The following is a 23,407-nucleotide window of genomic DNA, read 5'->3' as shown; positions in this document are numbered from 1 at the left end:
TCAGGTCATAATTTGGTTGGTGCAGTGTTGGGCTAGGAGACCTGACTTGCTGGAGATAAGATGATAAGTTGCTGAGGGAGATGGAACATTGATTTCTCTCTCTCTCTCTCTCACTCTGTGTGTGTGTGTGTGTGTGTGTGTGTGTGTGTTGGTGGCAAGAGGGTCTGAAGGCTTTAGGAGGGAGATTGGTGGGCTTTCTCTAGTTGCGGCGAGCAGGGGCTACTCTTCGTGGTGCGCGGGCTTCTCATTCTCTTGTTGCGGAGCACGGGCTCTAGGCGTGTGGGCTTCAGTAGTTGTGGCACGCGGGCTTAGTAGTTGTGGCTCACGGGCTCTAGAGCGCAGGCTCAGTAGTTGTGGTGCATGGACTTAGTTGCTCCGCGGCATGTGGGATCTTCCTGGACCAGGGCTCGAACCCGTGTCCTCTGCATTGGCAGGTGGATTCTTAACCACTGAGCCATCAGGGAAGCCCAGGAGGGAGATTCTTAAGATCAGTTTAAACTGCGATTCTCAAGTTAAGCCAGCTGGGATATAAGGTGGAAATCCAGGCTCCCCTTAATGAGCTTGTCTTTAGGATGAGCCCCTATCTTCCCTTCCCACCTTGGTTGTTGATTAACTCTGGCTATAGGTTCCTGTGCTGTGGTGACTTAAATATAATAAAAGAGAAGGTGGGTCCAAACCATGACCTTTGGTTTAAACCTTGTGGGACTCTCCTTGGGCTTCTCTTTCCCTTTAGCCTCTTCTGGTAGTTTGGCCTGGACCCTCAACCTGGGATTTCCAGCAATTCTGCAAACACCATCTGACCTTGGATTTGGTATTTCCCTTCTGGACTTCTCTACTTGAAGCAATGTTAGCGTCTTTCCTCAATCGCCTCCTGCTTTATTCTCCTCTCCCTTCTTCAGGAGAGCCCTGTGACCTGCTCCCAGTGTGTATGTCTTTCCTGCCTCATGATGCTTAAGAAAGCATTGCCCTTCCCCCACTACCACCCCAGTACTCCAGGGCTGGAGGGAGTGCTTTCTTTGAAATGGGGCTGCAGAAGGCCTGCTTTCTCCTTGCTGCTGGCCTTTGCTCAGAGCCTGTCCCCTCCACCCCACCTCGGAGAGCCCCTGTGGCACAGTTGAGAAGCTCTCTCAGTCATCTCTTGTTCTGTTTCTGTCTGTTTTCCAGTGAGAAACGGCAACCTGGAGAATTAGCAGAAAAGCGTGTTTCCCTGTACTACATCATCTCGTGTTGGGGGCCTGGGGAGGGGATGGGAGAGGAACATATTCAGCATTTATTAGGTGGCGTCAAAGAGCCCAAGTTGTCTTTCTCCTCTTATTTCAAGATAGGGCTTGGCTTCCAGCTGGTGATGAAAGTAATAGTCTGATATTAGGGAAGATTGAATTGCACTCTCTCTTAGCCATGTGTGGAGAGGCGGGTGGACCTACCTCACTGTGACCACAGGCACGCTTGACCTCTCTGAGGCTCTGTTTATCCACCAGCCCAGTAGCATGGGGTTGTGTTCCTGAGTTCAAGTCCCTGCTTTCTCACTTACTGTGTAACCTTGGCCTTTCTCCCCCTTCTTCCCTAGTTTGCTGCAGAGTCTGCAAAGAGCCTTACCTCTCTAAGGCTTCATTTGCCCATCTGTATATAGTGGTGATGGTACTGAACTCAGAGTTGCTGAGGATTAAATGAAATACTGCATATTAAGTACTTAGTTCAGTTCCTGGCACATCGTGACTATATGATCGCCCTTATTGTTTTTTTTGTTGTTGTTGTTGTTGTTTCGCTTTTTGGTTTTTTGGCTGCATGGGGTCTTTGTTGCTGTGCGCGGGCTTTCTCTAGTTGTGACGAGCGGGGGCTGCTCTTTGCAGTGCACGGGCTTCTCATTGCGGTGGCTTCTCTTTGTCGTGGAGCACAGGCTCTAGGCACATGGGCTTCAGTAGTTGTGGCACGCAGCCTCAGTAGTTGTGGCGCACGGGCTTAGTGGCTCCGCGGCATGTGGGATCTTCCCGGACCAGGGCTCGAACCCGTGTCCCCTGCATTGGCAGGTGGATTCTTAACCACTGCGCCACCAGGGAAGCCCTCGCCCTTACTGTTAATTGTTATCAGATGACAATCAGAGAAGGCTTCCAGCGCAAGTGTATCTAAAATAGCACTTCCTCCCCTGCTTCGTTTTCATATAAATTTTTATATAGCATCCCTTAGCCCGCTTTGTTTTATTTCATAGTATTTATCGCCAGCTGACATATTTATATATATCAACCCCGACTAAAATATAAGTTCAGTGCAAGTTAGGATTTTGACTGTTCTGTTCATTTTTGCATCCCCAGTGCCTGTTAACAGTGTTTTGAACATAGTGGGGGCTCAGCTGTTTGTTGAATAAACGCGTATCATAACAAGTGAAAGGTCTTAGCACAGTCTTGCTTAGAGAAAGCATTCAGTAAGTGTCATGCTTGTTAGGCTTTCTCTTGCTGTCTATATACACATAATTAAGAATATATCTTTTCTGGGTTGTTTTTGGAATCAGACCTTGTGGTAAACAAGAGTTCTGGAAGCCTCCATCGGAGCGACGTCCTTGAAGTAAAGTTAGGACCTTACAAGAGAAAAAGCGGGCCTCTTTTGTCAAACCTTCTCTGTGTCCAGGCTTGGTTACATTCCAGGAGAATCTTCTGACTTGGAACCCTTGGCTTCTCACAAAGGATACGTATCAGTGGAAGAGGACGGGACAAGGAGGGAGCGGACCCCGGGCTGACCTCTCTCCTTTTGCATTGCTCTTTTTGGTTGACCCACTTCATAAAGCAGGCAGCCTCTCTTTACTGTCCAGCCAGCTGGAGGTTTTAGACTGCAGTGTCCTTGGAACCATGGAGCTGTGCGCAGTGTGGCTGTATTGAAATAATACCATGACGTGCAGTCAGGAGGGACTTGTTGCCGGGTGGTAGTGCTGACAGAGATGTTCTTTCTCCAATGATCTTATGTTGTTGTGTCTGTTCTTTGGAGGAGTCGCTTCCCCTTCCTTTTTCCTTCACGAGGCTGTGGAGCCAGCTCCACTCAGAAAGCTGGCAGTTCTGGGCATGTACTTCTAGGCTGCTGAGCAACTGCTGCACTCCGCTGTGCTTGCTGTCCAAATGTTGACGACAGATGCCTCAGGCAGGGGATGGGGAGACTGACCTCCTGCAGCAGAAGCAATGGCATTGACTGGGGACTTTTTTCCTAGAGAACCGCAGATGGGAGTGGGGCTGTTTGGGGAGCTAGTGGCACTTGGAGTGAAGTGAAAAGCTGCTTTGGCAAGAGGATGGAAGGAAGGTTGCGGAGAACTTTGCTGGAACTGGGTGTTCAGCCATCCCCCAAACGAGGGAAGAGGCGTCGCCACCCTTTATGCTGCGGGATAGGACAGAGCCATGGCCCTTTGTAACACAAGGAGGGGAGGGTCTTTGAAGAAGTGAGGTTTTCACAGTTAAGAGAACAGTAAGAAGGTCAGCAAGAGAGCAGGCTGGCCCACCCCCTCACGCTTATCCCAGGAGCTCACTTAAGACTATGCTGTGTAGAATCCTGATTTCAGATATGGCCTCCATTCCTTTCAACTCCGAACTGTGTGCCTAAAAGGGGGTAGCTCACACAGTTTGGGTATGTTGAGTGTCCTTGCTTGTCATCCTGGGGACAAGATAGCAGGAAGTGTGCACATACTCTTTACAAGCTTATACTTTGGCATTGGTTTATGAATAAGGAATGCAGTGATCTCTCAATCCAGGAACATAAAACAGTTCTGGGGCTGCGGAGCATCTCCAGAAGCCATCTGAGAGTCTGCCAGACGAATCTTTCTGTCTCCAAAGTTGTACCAGAGAAAACTATGACTAATATCCTTTCCTGCATCAGTCAGTCACCAAGCATTGTTGGTCTGTTTTATTGAGAATCAGGTTCTAGATACTACGGGAAGTATGTAATAGTGTGTTCATACTATTCTGAGCTATTTAATCAGACCTCTGGAAGCATCCCTCTAAGCAAGCCCTTTGCAAGCTGAGGCTCCCCCCCCACCCCCGCTTTTTTTTTAAACTGTTATTGCCTCCCTCATTATCTTAGAACCCTCAGGGTCAGGAAGTTTTTGTTAAATCTGTTTGCTGTGAATTATACTCATTTTCTGTTATCCTGTGGTGGTCATCTTGAAATCTGATATGCAGTCTTTTCCCCTCCCCCAGCACTCACTTTACACCACAGCTCCCTCAGTTTTTTCTTTAGCAGGTTGAAGAAATTGAACAAAAAGTGATCAGGTTAACAAGTCAGCTCTCAAAGCATTTCCTGAATGCCCACAGGATCTAGGAAGATACAAGAACATGACTTGGTAGAAGCGCATGTTCATTCTCTCGTCTCTCCTGTTCTTCCTGCTCTTCTCCTAACCAACCACTTCTTGACTTGAGTCTGGGATTCTTCCATCTACGGGAAGCTCCTCCAGAGGGCAATTGAAAAGGTGTTTGAGGCTTTTTGTTCTTAATCAGGGTAGGGAATGGCAGAGGGAGGAGAGAAGAAAGGGATGGAATTGTGGTGATCCAAGGAGCCCCTAGAGATATTGCCCAGTGGCCAGACAGCCGAGGATGTGCTTGCTAATGGTGGGTAGGATTTCCTGTTCTGCTTGAGGAAGGAGCTAGAACTAGGCACAGAGGATACAGTGACACACAAGATAGACATGGTTTTCCTGCAGTCTAGTTGTGGGGAGAGACATTAACAAAATAATTGTGTATATATAATTACACATACATAAAATTGCAAGTCATGATAAGGACTGTAGCAGAAAACTTTGGCATGCCGTGAGAGCCCATAAAAGAATTGTTTTTACCTTTTGCAAGACAAATATTTGGTTGATAGATTGAGAGAGAGACAAACCACACGTTGAAAAACCAAGCTAGCATTGCCACAGAAAGAGCAGATAGAGGTGAACCAGCAGGTGGACTTTGGCGACGGCCAGAACTGGGAGACCTTGGATCAGGGCCATTCTTAGGGTGGAGCATTTGGTCAGCAACCGAGGGCCAGGGGTCTGAGGATGCGGTAGAAACTCCAGGCTTAATTTCCAAAAGGATTTCTTCTGAACCTTCCTATGGGAGGGAAAAAAAAAAAGTTTGTTTCAAAGGGTAAGGGTATTATATGGAAAGGGCATATAACTGTCATTTTTGTTTATTGGGAGGAGCGTCTCTGAGTACTGGGTCTGTGTGGACTCGCATGTCGCTCTGCAGAGGGTGCGTGGGTGTGCCGATTGGCCAAAGCGGCTGTATGAGGGAGAAGGGTATACCGCTAGATGTTTCATGCTGTATTTTTAATAAAAATTGTGTGTATTTAAGGTGTACCACATGTTTTGATAGACACAGACATAGTGAAATGATAACTACCGTCAAGCTACGTAACATTTTCATCTCCTCACGTGTGTGTGTGTATGTGTGTTTGAATCGATGTTACTAGCCTGAGTGTCCAGGGTTGGAAGGTCGGTAAGCCTCACAGGAATAAGCACAAGTAGGCCCATCCTTGGCTCAGCTTTTGTGGTTGTGGGATGTGGGATTCTTCGTAACATTAGGTAGATACTGTATATCTATCTATATATACACACACACACACGTGTGTGTGTGTGTGTGTGTGTGTGTGTATGCAACTCGCAGTTTAACATTGTTGTACAAGTCAAGGATGAGTGAGGTGTGTAGGGGGAGTGTTGCTGATTTTGCACGTTTGAAATGAAACAGGGCTGGAGAACCACAGTGTTGGGCTTCTTGGAGGAGCCAGCCTCCAGGAGCAGGTGAAATGTCAGGAGGGCGGGGTGGGCTGTGGGAAGCGTTTGGTGGCACACGCCGTGGAGAGAGGGATGAGTGGAGGACGTGGAGACTCTGCCTGAGAGGAAGGTTGAAGGCTGGTAAGGGAGCAGGCAAGAAGTCCTTTGACCGAGGAGGCAAGTGCGTGTCCCTGGGGCAGGAGAGGCTTCCGCTGCCGGCTGGGTGACAGTGAAGCATCCGTTCAACCACTCGGAGTCTGTTGACTCAGTCAGTGCGTGTGGCAGTGACTGCGCCTCCGCTCTGCCTTTAGGATGAGAAGGGCCTCCTGAAAGCAGGCCTGACAGCAGCAGGTCTTCTGAGAGAGAAGGGGAAACGTCTCACACCCTCTTGCACCAGAAATCATCTGAGGACAGGATCTGAAGGGCTGGGCTTGCTGAATTGCTCCTGGAACCACAGGCTTGGAGGGCTTTTCTCTGAACAGCGGTCCTTGCAGGGACGGATTGAGGATCAGCAGGGCTTTGTGAAGGAAATTCCACCTCCTTCAAGCCACCTCAACTTCCACTTTTCCCACGAAGCCTCCCCTGAGCGAGCCAGCCCTCCCTGGTCACCTTCTCCACCTTTTCATGGACCTTGTAGTGTAGCATTTGAGTGTATGTTACCCATATTGAATATTTCATGGTCCTGCGTTCCCTGTCACTTCCTTACATATAGGAGCCATGATCCATACTTCCTGTTGATGCTCACAGTGCCTACAAAAACGCTGAGCGCACAGTAGGGGTTCAGTAATTACTCGCTGGGCAGAGATACGGAATTAAGTTTTTTTGTGTTTTTTTTTTTTGGCCACACTGTGCAGCATGCGGGATCTTAGTTCCCTGACCAGGGATCAAACCCTTCGCTGACCAGGGTTAAGATTCCTGCAGTGGAAGCATGGAGTCTTAACCACTGGACCGCCAGGGAAGTCCCTGGAGCTAAGTATTCTTGTGACTTTCCCACGGGAGTGCCTTGTATGTGCTGGGCACCGTGTGACACAAAACAGTACAGGTCCTTACTCAGTGCTTCTCAACTAGGGTGGCACTGCCCTCCTGGGGGTGTTTGGAAATGTTGGGGAGGGAGGTTTCATTGTCACTTTGTCTGGGAAGCACTAACAGCATTTAGTATGTGGGGATCACGGATGTTAACCACCCTGCCATGACCGGACAGCACATTGAAGAATTGTTTTTCCACCCAAATTGCCAATATGCCTCTTGTGAACTTGTTATGGACGTGGAAAAGGTCAGGTGAAGGACTAGACATGTTTTCTTCCATGAAGTCGGAAATAGGTCCTAAGTCCCCTCCTTTCCTTCTTGCTGGATGGAGAGAGGAATGTAGGCTGTAAATTACTTGTGTGCATGGCTCCTAGCTCTTCTCACAGCTTTTATTTGTCTGCCCGAACACCTCTGGAGGTAAACTGGGCAGGCTCCAGAGCCAGACTGCAAGGAAGAAGATTTTCATGTTCTCTCTTCACCACCTACCCACTCTCTCTTTCAAGGCACATTTGTAAGAAAGTGGTTGAAAGCATGTCGTACTTGGTCTTCAGTTCTGCATGTTCACCAGAGAGTCTTCAAGAAAAGATTCAGACATATTCAATATCTTGTAATAACCCATAACAGAAAATAATCTGAAAAATATATATGTATATAATTGAATCACTCTACCGAACACCAGAAATTGATATAATGTTGTAAATCAACTATACTTCAATTAAAACAAAAACAAAACAATTGGGCAGGGGCACCCAAAAGCCTGAGCAGCGGGAGGGGAGGCGGAGGTAGGTGTGTGGTCACAGTGTGAGAGAGGAGGCTGGCGTACCTATCTCTTCTCTCGTGTCTTTGCATCCTATGGTTGGCCCCTTGAAGACAGAGGTGTGCTGAGTAAGTGTCGTTGCTCAAATTGCAGGGAATAACTAGAGGGAAGACCACTTGCCTAGTATCCTTTGGAGAAGAACAGAGCTTTGGGGGTGGGTGAGTGGCTGGGAGTAGAGTGGCTGGTGGGGATGCACTGATGCAGCCGTGCAACAGAGCCACCATCACTTCTCACTATCTGAATCCAACTTAGGAGGGCAGGACTGGATGGGTTCTTGGTCTAGTCTAGCTAAGGTTTGGTGAAGTTGGAGAAGGTCCCTCTAATCTTCACAAGGTCCTTCTTCACCGTGGAAACTACCTTCAACCCCACAAAGCAGGGTTGGGGGGGACAGGCAGCCTGTGGTTCAGAAGTTTGCCGGTTCCTTTATCCCTCCAGACCTCTAGGAAGCCCTCTTTTTCTCTCTCTCTTCGGTTCAGAACAAAAATTGCTCTGATACAAGTCATTTGTATTTTAATGTGGATTCATTTCAGAAGGGGTTCTGGGGTGGAATAGGAATAATAATGAATACTTACTATGCAGTATGTTCCCTCCTTATATAATCTCATTATCCCTCACAATAACCCTTTGAAGTGGGATATTTTATTCATTTTCAAGGTGACGAGACCAAGGCTTACAGAACTTGGAAGTTAAATAACGTGCCTAAGGTTGGACAGCCAGTAAGCGGCGGATTTCAGATTCAGACTCGGGTTCAGGGACTTCCGAGGTGGTCCAGTGGTTAAGACTCCACGCTTCCAATGCAGGGGCATGGGTTTGATCCCTGGTCGGGGAACTAAGATCCCACATACAGAGTGGCATGCCCAAAAAAAGTTAAAAAAAAAAAAAAAAAAGACTCGGGTTCAGACTCAACCCAGAACCTGAGCCTGTGCGCGCCTGTGCTGGTGGAGGCCTGCGCCCAGGTGGCAGGTGTCTGTGTCTGTGGGTGTGTGTTGAGGGGAGGGCACCCTGCAGCTGACATTCTGGACTATGTACCTGGAGCAGTATTGTTTTCAACTGGCTTTAATCATGAGTGTGTGGCCTGTGGGAAACAGGCTTTGTGGGCTCACTTGGGAGGATATAACACTGTCCGTAAAGTTTCTGTGGTGAAGTATGAGGAGACTTAGGAACATGGCCTGTTTCATGGATTGGAGGCAGCCTGTATGAGAAGTGGTCACCACCTGCAAGAGCACACGGTCTAGATCTGCGTCTTGGTAGAGGACAGGTTTTAATCACATGGGCGCATTTTTTTGAGAAGAGGGAGTGACTTGATTGATGGATTAAGTGACTTTAAAAAAAAATTTTTTTTTTTTTTTTTAAGTAAATGACTTGAGCCTGAGCCTTTGTGAACTGCTGGTGGGTTGGCGTTGGTGGGCACCTGCTGGGAACACAAAGCTCCATGGGGCCTGTGCCCAGAACTGGTAGAGATTTCTAGATGTCAGGCTGCCGGGCACAGTACTCTGATGATAGGAGGGGAAAGCATGCCCAAGAATTTAGATTTATTCTGGAGGAAAGAGTTAATGATTCCGAAGGCCTGTTCTTCAGAGGGAGGAGAGGAAGACTATCTCATCCCTCCCACCTTAAAAAAAATTATTTAAATTGTAGTTAAATATACATAACATAAAATTTACCATTTTAGCCTTTTTTTTTTTTTTTTGGCTGCGTTGGGTCTTCGTTGCTGTGGGCGGGCTTTCTCTAGTTGCGGCGAGCAGGGGCTACTCTGTTGCGGTGCACAGGCTTCTCATTGTGGTGGCTTCCCTTGTTGCAGAGCACGGGCTCTAGGCACATGGGCTTCAGTAGTTGTGGCACTGCGGGCTCAGTAGTTGTGGCGCATGGGCTTAGTTGCTCCGCGGTACGTGGGATCTTCCCGGACCAGGGCTCGAACCTGTGTCCGCTGCATTGGCAGGTGGATTCTTAACCACTGCACCACCAGGGAAGCCCCCGTTTTAGCCATTTTTAAGTGTACAGTTCGGTGGCATTAAGTACATTCGCGTTGTTGTGCAACCATCCCCGCCATCCCTCTCCAGAACTTTTTCATCTTCCCCAACTGAAACTCTGTCCCCATTAAACATGAACTCTCCATTCCCCTCCCCCAGCCCCTGGCAACCACCGTTCTGTGTCTCCTCCCTTTCTGTGTGTGCAGAGCTGAGCAGAGGGCTGACATAGCAGATGCTTACTGTTTGTTGAGTCAGGTGAGGTGGCCTGTTTCAGAAGCCCATGTGTCATCAGCCAACTCAGGACACCCCCCTCCCTCCTGGCTCCAGTGCAAGGCGGTCACCTCTGAGAGGGATTGTAGATGAAATGGCTACATGGAATCACAAAAGAATTAGGCAGCAGAAAGAGAAGTCGAGGGTTTCTCTTCCACATTCAGCTCCTTTTGCCGTCTCCCAGCTGTCATTTGCTTTCTGGTTCTCTTGTACTTATATTCATCATCTTGCTTGTTCTCAGCTCTTACTTCTCACGCTGGGGGTCTGGTGGGTAGCTGCTATAGGAGGGTGGAAAGAAGATCATGTAGGGCATGAAGATAATAAAAGGTAACAACATGTATGTGTTTGTGTGTGAGGGGTTCGTGTGTTAACTGGGCGTCTTCCTGGTAGTAGAAGAAAACCATCCTTAGATGAGTACCTTGGACCTGGTAGGGTATCTCTGTCCTTCCTGTGTTCCACCTTTCCCGAGGGGTGGCCAGCGGTGCAACTTTGGCTGGAGGCTTTATTCAACCTCACGTATTCATGTATCAGTAGTAACTGAAAGCTCGTACATGGGTGACATCACGTAAAGGGAGGGTAGGTTTTTAATATCAGGCAGTATGAGCCCAGGAGTTCTTTCCTGTGGAATGATGGCCCACAGAAAAGGCCCAGATTCTTACAGGAGGAAGGGGTGGTTAGCTGCTAAAGATGTCTTGGGGAAATCATGGGCAGCCTTTGAGGCCCCTTTGATGTCACCCTCCTGGGCCTCCAGGCCTGCACAGTTTGGAGCCGGGTCAGGCTGTATCCCTCTGTGGTGTCCGCACCCCCGGACAGACCCAAAGCATGACCTAGAATTGAGTTGGATTTCTTAGAATAGAGGTGACCAATTCAGTGGCCTGCCCGGCCTCCTCACTTTGTCCACACGATTTATAGTTTCTCATCAGACTTCATGGGGAAAGAAGGAAAAAGGAAGGAGAGACACGCTTGGCACTCGAGTCACCCAGGAAGAGAGGAGGGCAGGAGAGCCCTGTGTCAGAGAGAGGCCTAACAGGTCAAGATCCAGGCCACAGGGGCCTCTAGCCAGTGGGTTGGGGGTGGCAACTTAGGGTCCCCTGTTCAGGGCTGTTTCCCTAGATCACCTGTCCTCGAGTCGGATCCCAGGCTCTGAGGACTCATAGTCTTTTCTCTGTTTTCTGTGTACAAGCTTACACGAAGCTACATGTATTCAGCATCACCTTCCAGGGTGTGCCCAGTGGCCCTTCTCACCTCAGTCCCTCTCACTAAAGCCTATTTCTTTCTTAGATTGAGCCAGGTATGAATTGGGGTTGATTGTTTTTCTTGGGCTGAGCCTGGTTCACCCACCCCTGGTACTCAAAGCGTGAATGAAGGAACGTCCCACTCCCTGACTCATGGAAGCACTGGCCTTCCCCAGTTGTTATCCCACAGTCTGGCATCGTGCCTGCCTGTGGGCATGGTTATCATCCCCACCATACATAAAAGCAAAAAGTGGTTTAAGTGCCTGTGTTTAAAGCAGAGCATCCGTAGACCATCTTACATTTCTAAAGGCGCCAGCAGCAGGCCAGGGGCCCAGAGCTAGTTAGATCTGACTTCCGATACCCATACTGCTCTGCGGCAGTGTCGAGGCCCCACCAGAAACGAAGGGCTCGTGTGTGTTTGGTCAGCCTGGAGTCCAAGGTGCATTCCGTGCAGATGAGGTGTGTTTCACAAGTCAATGATTAATGCCCCCGCTGCTGCCCAGATCCCCTGCCCTGGCCTTGTAACCTGCTCAGATAGGGTGATACTGACGTCTCCAGAGAGCTCCCTGACGGAGGCCTGCGGACACAGGGGCTGTTGGAGTTGAGGCAACGTGATGCATAGAGCCAGTGTGGAATTAGGAGCTGGGACACGTGGTTCCTGTTTCAGTTCGCTCTAGTTTACAGGATGCGTGTTATCTCTCTGGGACTCGGTTTCCTTACTTGCAAAACAAGGGGATGAGAACAGTGGCTCTTAATCAGAGGCTCAGTCAGAATCACCTGGGTAGCCTTTTTTTAACCCAGGCCCTGCCCTCTGGAGGTGATTTAGTCCGTCCAGGGTGGGGCCCTGGTATGTGTGTTTTCCCAGGTGATCTGATGCAGATTGCCTTTGAGAACTACTGGACCAGATAATCCTTAAGCTCCCCCAGATCCAAGAGTCCCCTCCTCCTTTCTTTCCTCTCTTCCTTCCGAAGTATCTTTGTGTGCCTACTGTGTGGGGTGGCCTGTTTGTTCTCTCTTGACTTAAACACATGAATGGATCAGATGTGTGCTTTGCAGTGTAGTATATGTAAGGAAAGGTGCACTTACGTGTGTGAAGTTGGGCAAAGGGGGAGTTGAGAGAAACAATACTGGGGGAGGGGTCGGTCAGGGTGGGATAACTGAGCATGGTGTCTCCCAGCTGGTCTGGGAAACACAAGCACCTACTGTGGAGAGAGCTCAGGGTGGGGCGAAGTTGGGGTGTGGACGTGGGGCTGGGCATCCGGGAAGAACACGAAATAAAGGGAAGGTTCAGAAAAGGGTCTGAAGGACCATTTGAAGTATGAACTTCAGTATATGTGCGTGCACTCCTTAGACTTTCCTGAGTCTGTTAGTGCCGAGGGAAGAGCAGGCAGACCAAGTGGGGACTGACCTGGAAAGAAGGCATTTTTACTTGGTCTTTGAAGATAGGGAGGGACCTGGTATAGTGAGGCCTTCCCCATCATCATTCACCCCCAAAAGCATAGACGCTGGAGACAGATGTGAATCCTAATCCCAGATCTGTCACCTACTGTGTGACCCCTGGCAAGGTCATAACTACCCCCATGCCTCATTTTCGCCATTCGTCAAATGAGGGTAACAAGACCCACCTAACAGGGCTGTCTCAGGGTTAAATAAAAGTGTAAGTAAAGTGCTTAGCTTGGTAACTGCTCATTAGATAGGTGGTAGCCACATGATTTCTCTTGTGAAAGTGCCCAGAAAGGGTGTCTCTTATGAAAGTTACCAGAAAGGTTCTGGTAACATTCCTCTCCTCCTTCACATTTCATTTGGGAAAGAGAAAACCACCCAGTGTATTGAGTGCAATCTTAACGGCCGTGGGTGGGTGAGTCACTAAGTCCCCAGGTGTGGGCCTGGCTTCCCCTTCCCTACCCTAGAGTTTTCTACCATCTTCCAGCTTCATTGGAAGAAAGAGCAACTTCAAAATCTAATATCTGAACTTGAAACTCCTGTTTGTCCTGCCCCCTGAGTCAGGAATTCCAGCAGTGGCTGAGCAGTGCCTCAGGCCCTGCCTGCCCTTTTGTGTGAAAGCTCTGGGCCCACCCAGAGGAAGCAGTCAGCCAGAGTGGGGAAACCTGCACCTCACCCTTCGGGACATTCTGCTGGGAATACATGGCTTTGCTCAGATGTGAGAGACAGGACTTTCGCACAAAAATGTGTAAAGTGCTTTATGGAAAGGCACAGATTCAGGCGGGGCGCCTAGCCACGAGGATCCTCACTGGCCTTGCCTGGAGACTAAAGGCTCTTTCTGCTTCAGGGCCTTGGGCCTTCCCCACCCCTGACCTTTGCTCGGTTAACTCTGACTTGTCTTTTTGGTCTCTTATAGCCTATCACAGTTGAGTTGATGTAGTTGTGTAATTGCATCTTTAATGTCTGCTTCCTGTAAGCTCCACGAAGGAGGGGTCCATTTCTGTTTTGTTCATTGCCACATTCTAGTATCTGTCAGGCACTTGATGTTTGTTGAGTGAATGCATGAACTGGTCACAGGGCCCTAAAGTTGGCATGAATGCAGCCAGGGAAGGTTTCTTAGAAAAAAAGAGGCGAGACGGTCCTGGTGAAAAGTTGGGTGAGCATGTTTGCTCCATCCTGCTGGTCAGGAAATTCCTCCTTCTGTCTCACCTATATCCTTTGGGCTGTAATTTATTCTGAGTTGGTCCTTGGTGGGGCCGGAGAGTGGCTGGCCTCCACCCTTTGGAGAGTAACCGTTTCTAAGTCTGTGATGCAGATGACTAGTCCTTCCTGCCCCTCCCCCTGGGCCCCACCCTCCACCTGCTCTTCTCCCCACTGACTCAGCTTTGCTCCCTCCACCCTTCCTTCCAAGGTGTCTTTTCATAGTCCCCTGTCAGAGCCTTCCTTCCTAAGTCCTCTCTCATGGGATCTGGTTGGTCCCGCATCTGGAATTAGATAGAAGCCACACGGGGGTTAGACAAGTCACAGGCTCTCTCGGTCATGAAGCCTCCCCAGCCTCCTGCCTCGCGTCTGGGGACACCTGGCTCCCGCAGGAGGCTGTTGGCCATGAGGTATAATGGTTTGTTTGTGCTGCAGTGGAAAACCAGCAGTGAGAAGCCTTATTATTATCCAGCCCGTGATTATTGTTGTCCTCCTCCGTGAGCTTGGTGTCTGCCAGCCTGAATGGGCTTGACATCTCCCCCTTCCAGCCTCCTCCTGCTTCCGTGCTCTGCCCTTTCTCACCCGAGCATCTGCTTCCCAGGGACCACCCCTCCCCCCACCGCTTTCAGCCCTACCTCCAAGGCCACCGTTCTTTTTTTTCTCCCTTCTCTCTCACCTGCCCTCCTCATAATTCTACTTTTTCATCTTGTTTCTTTTCTCCCGGGCTGCCACTTTTCACTCTAAATCCCAGTAACACCAGCAGTCTTGGTAAATCACCTCTTGACAGTGTTTTTCTTGCTCTATGGGAGGCAAGTCTCTTCATAATGACTGTGCAAATTTGTAGCGCTTTGTGGATATCAAAATGTTTTTACATCCATGAACTCTTGTGGGATGGGGTTGGGTAGGTAAGGAAAAGAGGCTCTGGGAGCTTAAGTGATTTGCTCATTTGCCTCCATTACATGAAAGAATCAGAACCAGTGCCCAGGCCTTCTGATTCTTAGTGAGATATAAACACTAACCATTCCCTGTCATTCTATATTACTAGACTTCTGGCTGCCTTTCTGCTTCAGCTAAGAAAATATTTCCCCGAGTTATCGTCTTATACTTTTGAACCTTCTTTTAAGTTGTCTAAGATGCATCTTTCTTCTGCCCTTCACCTAACCCAGCCTCTGCCTATTCCTCTCTCCTTTCCAAAATGCTTCGCTCTTTTCTCCTTCAGGAACCTTCCCCTTTACCTCTTCTTGTCCTGTTGCCTCCTGCGGCCTTTGGGTCCTTATTAATGTTTTCATTTGGGTTTAGCCAGCTATATAGGAGTTTGTGCCTTAAGAAAGTCCACTTTCTAGTAATACATGTTTACCAAGCATATAAATTAGGGGCGCTGACTCACATAACAAAAGAGGATTCACTTTTAGTAGCTGCCCTAGTACATTGCTTTTAAGTGAATATTTATGGATTATTTTGGAAAAATGGAGATAAACCCAAAACCTAGTGTTAGAAACCATTGCAGGAGGGAAAGGGGATGGTTCTTCTGGATAACACCAACTTCCTTTTGTTTCTATATTTATTCATTCAACAGAAGGGTATTGAATGTGGCCTTGACCTCTAAGGCTTAGTCTTGCAGAAGACGGACAATTAAAGAATCAATCACAAATATGTAATTGGTGCCCTGAAAGGGGCCGTACAGAGTACTGTGGGAGCAGGATAGTCAGGGAAACTTCCTGGAGGAGGTGATGTCTGTGTTGAGGTCCGGAAGGATGGGCATGGGGCATGCAGGTAAAGGGGAGGGGAGAGATGCCCTTGGAAGGGTGGACAGCACGTGCAAAGACCCAGAGGTGAGAAGGGGCAAGGGGTATTAGAAGAACGGAGAGAAATCCAGTAGAGTGCATTCCTGCTTCTCTGCCTCCTCCCCACACCAGCAAGAAACAAATGACCTCAGGATGGGAACGGGCAGGGCTCCAGATTAACCATCCCTGGGATCATCAGCTGTAAGGCAGTCAGATCGGAGCTTAAGGAAGAACCTCTTTGGCCCACAGAAGGCAAATGGAATCCAGTGGACAAAGCTCTGGGGGGTGTGTGCCATGCCTCCTTGGATTTGCCATCAGAAGACTAACCAGGTTCCACTTTGAAAACACTTAACGACTTGGAGCCTTGGTTTTCTCCTCTGTGAAATGGGGTATTAATTCCTGCCTGGCTTCCCTACAGGTCAGAGGCGCAAATGAGATAACGACTGTGAAAGCACCTGTAGATTGTGGAGAGCTAGGTGATTGGCTGATGGCAGCAGTGGCAGCAGCTGGGAGGTGGTGAACTTGATTCTCCTGGTTACAGAGACTGATTCTGGTGGCGGAGCCAAGGTCAAACTCTGATAGCTTGTAACATTTTAAACGCAAAGGCCTTAAAAAGTTGAGACTTGAGAAGTGAGTATTAGAGAGGTAAAGGGAAGATGCCACCTCAGCTGCCTAGAAGACTTTGCAAGATCTTCCGGCTCTGGGCAGGGGGATGGCTAGAATGACCTCCAGCAGTCTTCAGACCTGAGGCTGGGGGTTTTCCCCCCAGGCCTGCAGTTCTCTGTTTTCCCTTAGGTTCTGGAGGCAGGCGGAACCTCAGAAGCAGGCTGTTTACTTTTAGGTTTTTTGGTTTATTTTTAAATTTCTGACTGCAATGGTAATTTTTTCCCTTTCCCTTTCCCCACTTCTCCAGCTCAGCATCAGAAAGAGACCATCTGTCCCCTGCCTTGCTTGCGGCCATTTTAGAACCAGCACAAGGCTGCTTGAATCCTAGGCCCCTCTTCTCCTCCCCTCTCTTCCCTACTGCCTGACTTTCTCTCCTCTGCTCCTTCATCTAACTCCCTGCTACCCGCCTCCTGTGGGCCTCTCCATCCATGAAGACCTCTGGTCTGGATAAAGCCCCCAGCCCAGGGCCTGTGTCTGGGGCAGCCGTGTCTCTGGGGAACCTGGGCATTGAGGTGTGGAGGGGAACTGCTCCCAGCCCGGCTCAGGCAGGGCTCCTGTCTGCTCTGAGTGGTTTCTGATCAGCATGGTATTTGTGTCTATGTGTGTGTCGGGTCTGGACTTGCTTCTGCCTCTGCATGTATCTGTGTGTGCGTGTGCGTGTGTGTTCGTTCATGTTCGTGTATATGTCCTTCTGGCGTAGAGACCCAGGAGGAGTGACTTAAAAACTACCCTTCTTCCAGCACATAAATATCTCTCCTGGTTTCTTTCCCGCCCCTCTACTCCCAGGGCATCCTTGATTTCCTCCCCTCCTGCACTCCTTTCCCGTAAAAATACTTCAAATATGCCGATAAACAGAGGACTAGGACTTCACAGTGTGGAACCAGAATAAAAGGATGCAATTCAGTTCCGCAGCGTGAGGGGCAGGTTTATCCAGAGCAGCGTGGAGCGTCAGTGTTAGAGAGTGATGAAAGCTGGAAAAGGAGTTTTTTGAAGGCCGTCCAGTTTATTACTGGATCTTGCGGACAATGGGGAATTGAGGAGGTTTTAGCCTTCCTTTCGAGCTCTCCTGTCCAGTTTGTTGGCTCAGTGAGGAGGTGCCATGACGATCCTTCTGCCGGCTTCCTTTTTCCCATGGGAGTATTTGTCTTTATGCTTTGGCCTTGGGCCTGCTTTCCATACTGAGCCCTTGGGGTAGGAATGGGCGTAACACGACACGCTCCCTGGGTTGGCAGGGTTGGCAGAGGGTAGATGGAGGCTGACTCAGGCCTCGGAGGGCCACCTTCTGTTGGCAGAGGCAGGCGTCTGGACCCCTTGGGTCCTTGGGGCTGTGTCTGCTTTCTCTGCTTGGGGATGAAGGAAGAGGTGACCTGATGAAACTTTTCCTGCCCCTCCCCTACCCCCAGCCCACACATTCATTCCCATTTGCCTCCTCTTAACCCACGTTCTTTCTCCCAAACACACACCCTCCCATATTTCTTCTCCTGTGCATGCATACACGCACATCCTCTATATAGCTGCTCCCAGCTAACTGAAGGACATCCAGTGTCCACCCTCCACCAGAACACCCGCCCTCTGCCGCCCCTCCCCGCCCCCCCCCCGCCCCCAACCTCTGCCAGCACTGAGTGTGCCTGCATCTCTGTGGGATTCGAGCTGCTGGGGAAACTCTGGAGGCGGCCCCGATAGGAGGGCTTTAGGGTTAGCGATCTGGTTGGTGGCGGGACTAAGGGATGGGGTTTAAAGCTGCATTTGTGCGGCGGCCAGTGTGTGAGTGCTTAGATGGTTGGTGTGTGGGGGGCGGGTGGTTTTGAGGCCGCTGATGAGCTTCTAGCAGATTGAAGGTCCCCCTCCCCCAGGCTGTGCCTTGGTACCAGCCCTGCCTTTGCCCCCGCCTCTTCCTCTTTGTGTGGGCCTGCTGGGTCACAGGAAGAGCTCAGGAAAACGGGCCTATTGTTTTCCTCAGGGAGGGAGGGCGGGAGGGCCCCTCCACCCAGCCTAGTCTCAGCACTAGATAAATAGAGGCTCCACGGGCTCTGGCAGCCCCGCTCTTCCAGGCAAGAGGGCGGTGTGGCTCTGGACTCCATCCTGCCGGCTCTCATTGGTTCCCTCTGTGGACCGCAAGTTCCCATTCTCTTTCCCTAGTGGCCCCGCGGTTCTTTTTCCCGTCCCCCATCTGTATCCCAGGTTTCTCTGAGTCTGTGGTCCTCTGTGGAGTCCTGGTGTGCTCGGCAATAGGAGGAGGTGGGGCTGTGGCCCCCCTCCCCAGCACTTGTCCTCCTATCCCCCCGACCCTGGCACGGGCACCCGCCTCCTGGCAGTGCTCCCCCATTTGGGGTAGGATGGCACCTTGCCGGGGTTAGGGAACCACACTGGTTTCAGCAGGAGGACCTGCCAGGGCATATCCCAGTGAATAATCACTGCTGGGCCTGAAGCACAGGAGAGACCAGACCTTCCCTTGTCTCTTTCCCAAGGATTCTCAGCCCTTCCCAAGCTTTAGAGTTCTAGGTCTTTGTAGTTCTTTCTACCATTCCAGCAGCTTCCTAGAATCTCCTGGAATTCTTAATGGATGGGCCCTTCCAGCTCAGAAATCTTGTAACTTTAAGACTCATGGGTCAGCAAAAAAAGCGGGGGACAGATTTTCCTATCCGACCTGCTTCTCCTGCAGTTGCCTCACAAGCAGTCTTACCCCTCATGTTTTAGCATATGTAACTCTTCTCCACATGTTAATTCTCTGTGTTAGTGTCTGATTTATAAGCTCCTAGAAGGTAAACCCAAGGTTTAAGAAGGCAGTCTTTGGCAGGCAGTTTAAAAAGATGCTGCAAATGTTGATAATAACAGTTTGCATTTGTTAAATACTTCAAAAACCCCTGTACCCCTCAGGGGATTTCATCTATGTGCAGAGCAGACAGCATACACGTCTCTCCCCACTTGGAGGTGGACGATCTGAAGCAGCACAGGGGGACACGTGTGTTGGAAGAGGTGTTATCGGTGGAACAGCCCTGGGGCTGAGGGTTTGATCTGCCAGCTCTGGGCCACTTCAAGAAATGTGACCCTGGGACTTCCCTGGTGGTGCAGTGGTTAAGAATCCACCTGACAATGCAGGGGACACGGGTTCAAACCCTGGTCCGGGAAGACCCCACACGCCGCGGAGCAACTAAGCCTGTGTACCACAACTACTGGGCCTGCGCTCTAGAGTCTGCGAGCCACAACTACTGAGCCTGCGTGCCACAACTGCTGAGCCCACGCACTGTAACTACTGAAGCCCGCGCACCTAGAGCCCGCACGCCTGGAGCCTGTGCTCCGCAGCAGGAGAAGCCACCACAATGAGAAGCCCGCGCACTGCAACGAAGAGTAGCCCCTGCTCGCCGCAACTAGAGAAAGCCCGCACCCAGCAATGAAGACCCAACGCAGCCATAAATAAATAAATAGATAGATAGGTAGGTAGACAGATAGATAGAAATGTGACCCCAAACGAAGGCCCAACGCAGCCATAAATGAATGAGTGAATGAATGAATGAAAGAAATGACCCCAAACCTGAGGGGCTGGCCTCCTTTTGCCCCTTCTGTCCACCCCTTCGTCCTCATTCCACCGTGACCCCAGACCGCACCTGTACATTTCTAGGTACCCACACAGTAATTGTGAGGGAGCAGTTGGGGTTTTCTCCTTCCCGTGTCCTGCAGCCGTGGCTCACGGCTCCCTGTCCTTGAGCTTCAGCTATTATCCCCGCTGCCACCCCATCCCAGCCAGTCCTCAAACATCGATGCATAAACTCTTTCACGTTTTTCTCTTGGGAAATAGTCACAGCGTTCATTTTTCACCTAATCTCAGTCCTACTCCTGCATTAAAATGATTCCTTGGTTTCCAGAGAAGGAAAGGGAGAATGCCAGTTGGTGCTGGCCAGGGTCAGAGTAACTGCTTTGTTGTCTGTCAGAGCTGTGTTCGCCATCTTCCCCTTGTGCTGTCTCCAGATACGAGCTGGCGGGGGGGATCCAGGGAGCCCCTTGAGGGTCTGCAGAGCAAGGAAGAAAGAGCCCAAGGCCAGTTTGTGCCCAGTTCTCTCCTGGCTAGTCCTGGTGAGCAGAGCCCACGACGAAGGTGCAGGTCGGCGCCTTGGGAGGGATCAAGGCTCCGTGCCCAGTCCTCTTGTTTAGCTGACTTTTATCGAGCACATAGCATGTCAGATGCTGGGGAGATTCTGAAGCGCAAGGCAGTGCCTTTCAGGAAGTCTTCGGGCTACAGCTGGGGAGACTTAACTCACTCGAAATCGTTAAAGGGGGACTTGGAGGAGAAGAGTCTGAAGGGACAACCCATTCCGTCTGCCCCCTTGCTCTGCCTCCCGCTGCGTGTCTCCTCTTTACCCACCCAGCTCGGCACCTCTTCTCTCCCTCCAGCCCCTCCAGCTCTTTTCTTTATCCTCCACTTCTTGCAGAACGCTTTCCTTGACCAAACTCACCTCTACCTTGCTCTGCTGGCATTTAAAGGTTAAACCAACAAGCACCTGAGCACCTCCCGGGTACTTAGAAACCCACCTGGTGCTGTAAGGAAAACAGGAATAGGTGCCAGGCGATTCGAGAGTCGTGCGAGGGCAGCATCCTGCATGAGCTGCATGTCACTGCACGTGTGCACGTGCGTGTCGGGATGAAATGCGCGTGCGGAACGCGGTCCTTTGTGTTGCACCTGGAGGCACATCTACCCGGAGAGTTATTGCAGGTTACGTCATTGCTGTCTCTTCATACCTGAACACGTACATTTATAAATCGTAAATGACATCAAGCCCGGTGCCGTGTAACATCTCTGGCAGTTTTTGGCCTGGATGAGGGCGTCTGTCAGGTGGCTCAGAGCCTCACTCTTCAGTAATGGATTCCAACACTTCTTTGCTGCCTTCCACAACCTCTCCACCAACTGAAGGCTTTATAGAGTTCTAATGTATGAAATATATGGAGGATAAGAAATGCTTAGTAACATAAACCCTAGTGAGTGAAAGAAAGTAGCCACAGCCTGTCACTCCACGTGCTCACAATGCAACAAAAGTGATTTTGCGTATGATACAGATTCCAAGCTGCCCAGGTAATATAATAAAACATCTGGGCGCCCGTATCAGCGCAAGTCTGCAGAGCTCTCATACCACATGGTACCCAGGTATCACCTGAGCGTGGTTCCTGCCCTGAAAGAGCTTCTCTTCTCCTTGGGGAGATGAGACAGAATCATGAGAAAAGCTAAATGGTGATGTTGCGATCGGGCTTGTTCGGTGGCAGGGAACCTGCTTGAGTGAGGTTGAATAAAGGGATCGTTAGAGCAGACTCTGGAGCCAGGCTACACGCATTCAAACCCTGGCTCTGCCACTTAATTCGCTGTTGGGCAAGTTACTTACGTTCGCTGAGCCTCAGTTCACTCATGTGTAAAATGAGAATCATAATAGCATCAGTGTCGTGGAGTTTTGTGGGGTGAAATTCAGTGGTATGTGTAAAGCTCTTAGAACAGCACTGGCTATCACTGCTGATTTTTATTTCCTTCAAGGTCCAGAACCTCACCGCAGTCCGAGCACATGAACTGCATGCAGCATACGTAGCCAGTTCCTTGGAGATGGAAATGTAGGGTGGAGCTGGGTCGTGGTAGCACCAGGGCACGGGGAGAACCAGTCAGTCTCCCCGCCACTTCCCGCTCCCTCCATTCTGCTCACAAACAGCCTCTGATTTCCTTTACTGAGATAAGAATGGCCTCTGCAGCCCTGACTCTCCGGGTACCTATCTGGCATCTTCCCTCTGGGTTTTAATTGGAACGGCTGAGAGGGAAATTTGCCCTCGTTCGTCTCTTCTCTTGGTCTTGGACTGGCTACCTTTGGACCAGGAGCCCATCTCTTGGACTCGTGAGCTATGACTGGGGCAAGAAAGGGATCCAATGATTGAAAACATGGTCCCTTAGGCAACAGGAGCTTTGATCAGGGCAAAGCAGGCCTGGGAGTCAAATTTTGAGGTCAGACCTTGGCTCCATCACTTCCTGGCTGTGTGTAATCCTGGGCACGTCATTCAATTGCTCTAAACTTCCTTCCCTGTGAAATAAATATGCCAATGGCACCTACGTTAGAGTTTGCTATGAGATTATCCTTCTAAAGTGCTCAGCAGTACCAGGACCAAAGAAGATGCTCAAAAAGTGTTAGCTGTTTAATTATTAGAGGGATATGGGGAGGGTGGGCAATGAAAGACGTCTGTGAGACAAAAAATGTGGGAGATCTCATGAGATGGTCAAGATAAGGGCCACAGGGATGGGACAGGTAATAGCATTCATTGCTCAGAGGGTCCTGGGAAGGCTTTTAGACCCCAGCTTAAATATGTCATCCTTAGTAGAGACTTCCCCTGATTCCCCAGACTTGGTCAAGTTTGTTCTCTTAGCACCCTGTGCTTCTCCGTGGCACATGCGCGGTACCACAGTTATAATTAAAGGATTGTAGACTTGTTTAGTGTCTGCCTCCCCCATCAGAAGGGAAACACCCTTACGGCAGGGACTGCCCCATTTCACTCATTGCTGTATTCCAGAGCCCAACACAACTCCTGGCACACAGTAAGGAAGTAATACACAGTCATCCGGTTGGCAGCTTTGTGGAGTGTGGACTTGAGCATTTAGAATCATAGAGTTAGAACTGGAAAGTTTTCTTGTTGAAAGGGAACCCAGAGAGGTTAAGTGACTTGCCCCCAGACACACAGCCTGTTAGCAGCAGAGCCAAGAATAGAAACCAGGTTGCCTAATTCTATATCATATACATGGTTATATTTTATCATTGTCTGTGTTTGTCTCAGGACTTTTTCCCATGTGTTATTAGACCAGAAGCACTTTGCGGGGCTCCCTTTCATGTTAGTAGGGTAGCTTTCTTAGAATGGGAATTGTCACTAATCAACAATAATTTATTGAGCATTATGAGAGGGGCTTTGGGATTATTATTTTTAATAACAGCTCTATCGATATATAATTCACATAGCACAAAATTCACCCTTTTAAAGTATTTTAAAGTGGTTTTTAGTGTATTCACAGACTTGCTATCACCACTGTCTAATTTCAGAACATTTTCATTTCATTTCAGCCCCAAATAAAACCCAGTACCCATTAGCAGTCACTACAATTCCTCCCTCCTCCCAGCCCCTGGAAACCACTAATCAATCTACTTTCTGTCTCTATGGATTTGCCTGTTATAGACATTTCACATAAATGGAGCCTTACAATATGTGGGTTTTTTTTTTTTTAACTGTCTTCTTTCATTTAGCGTAATGTTTTCAAGGTT

General features: G+C 49.6%; 1 protein-coding gene across 14 annotated transcripts in view; it reads left to right on the top strand.

Moving 5' to 3' along the window:
- MINK1 (misshapen like kinase 1) overlaps nt 1-23,407 on the top strand; it is a 47,741-nt gene that overhangs the window by 1,595 nt on the left and 22,739 nt on the right. The gene's annotated exons all lie outside the window — the stretch shown is intronic.

This window comes from Orcinus orca, chromosome 19, assembly GCF_937001465.1.
Source record: "Orcinus orca chromosome 19, mOrcOrc1.1, whole genome shotgun sequence".
Taxonomy (NCBI): Eukaryota; Metazoa; Chordata; class Mammalia; order Artiodactyla; family Delphinidae; genus Orcinus; species Orcinus orca.
This window is presented reverse-complemented; position numbering and strand designations above follow the sequence as displayed.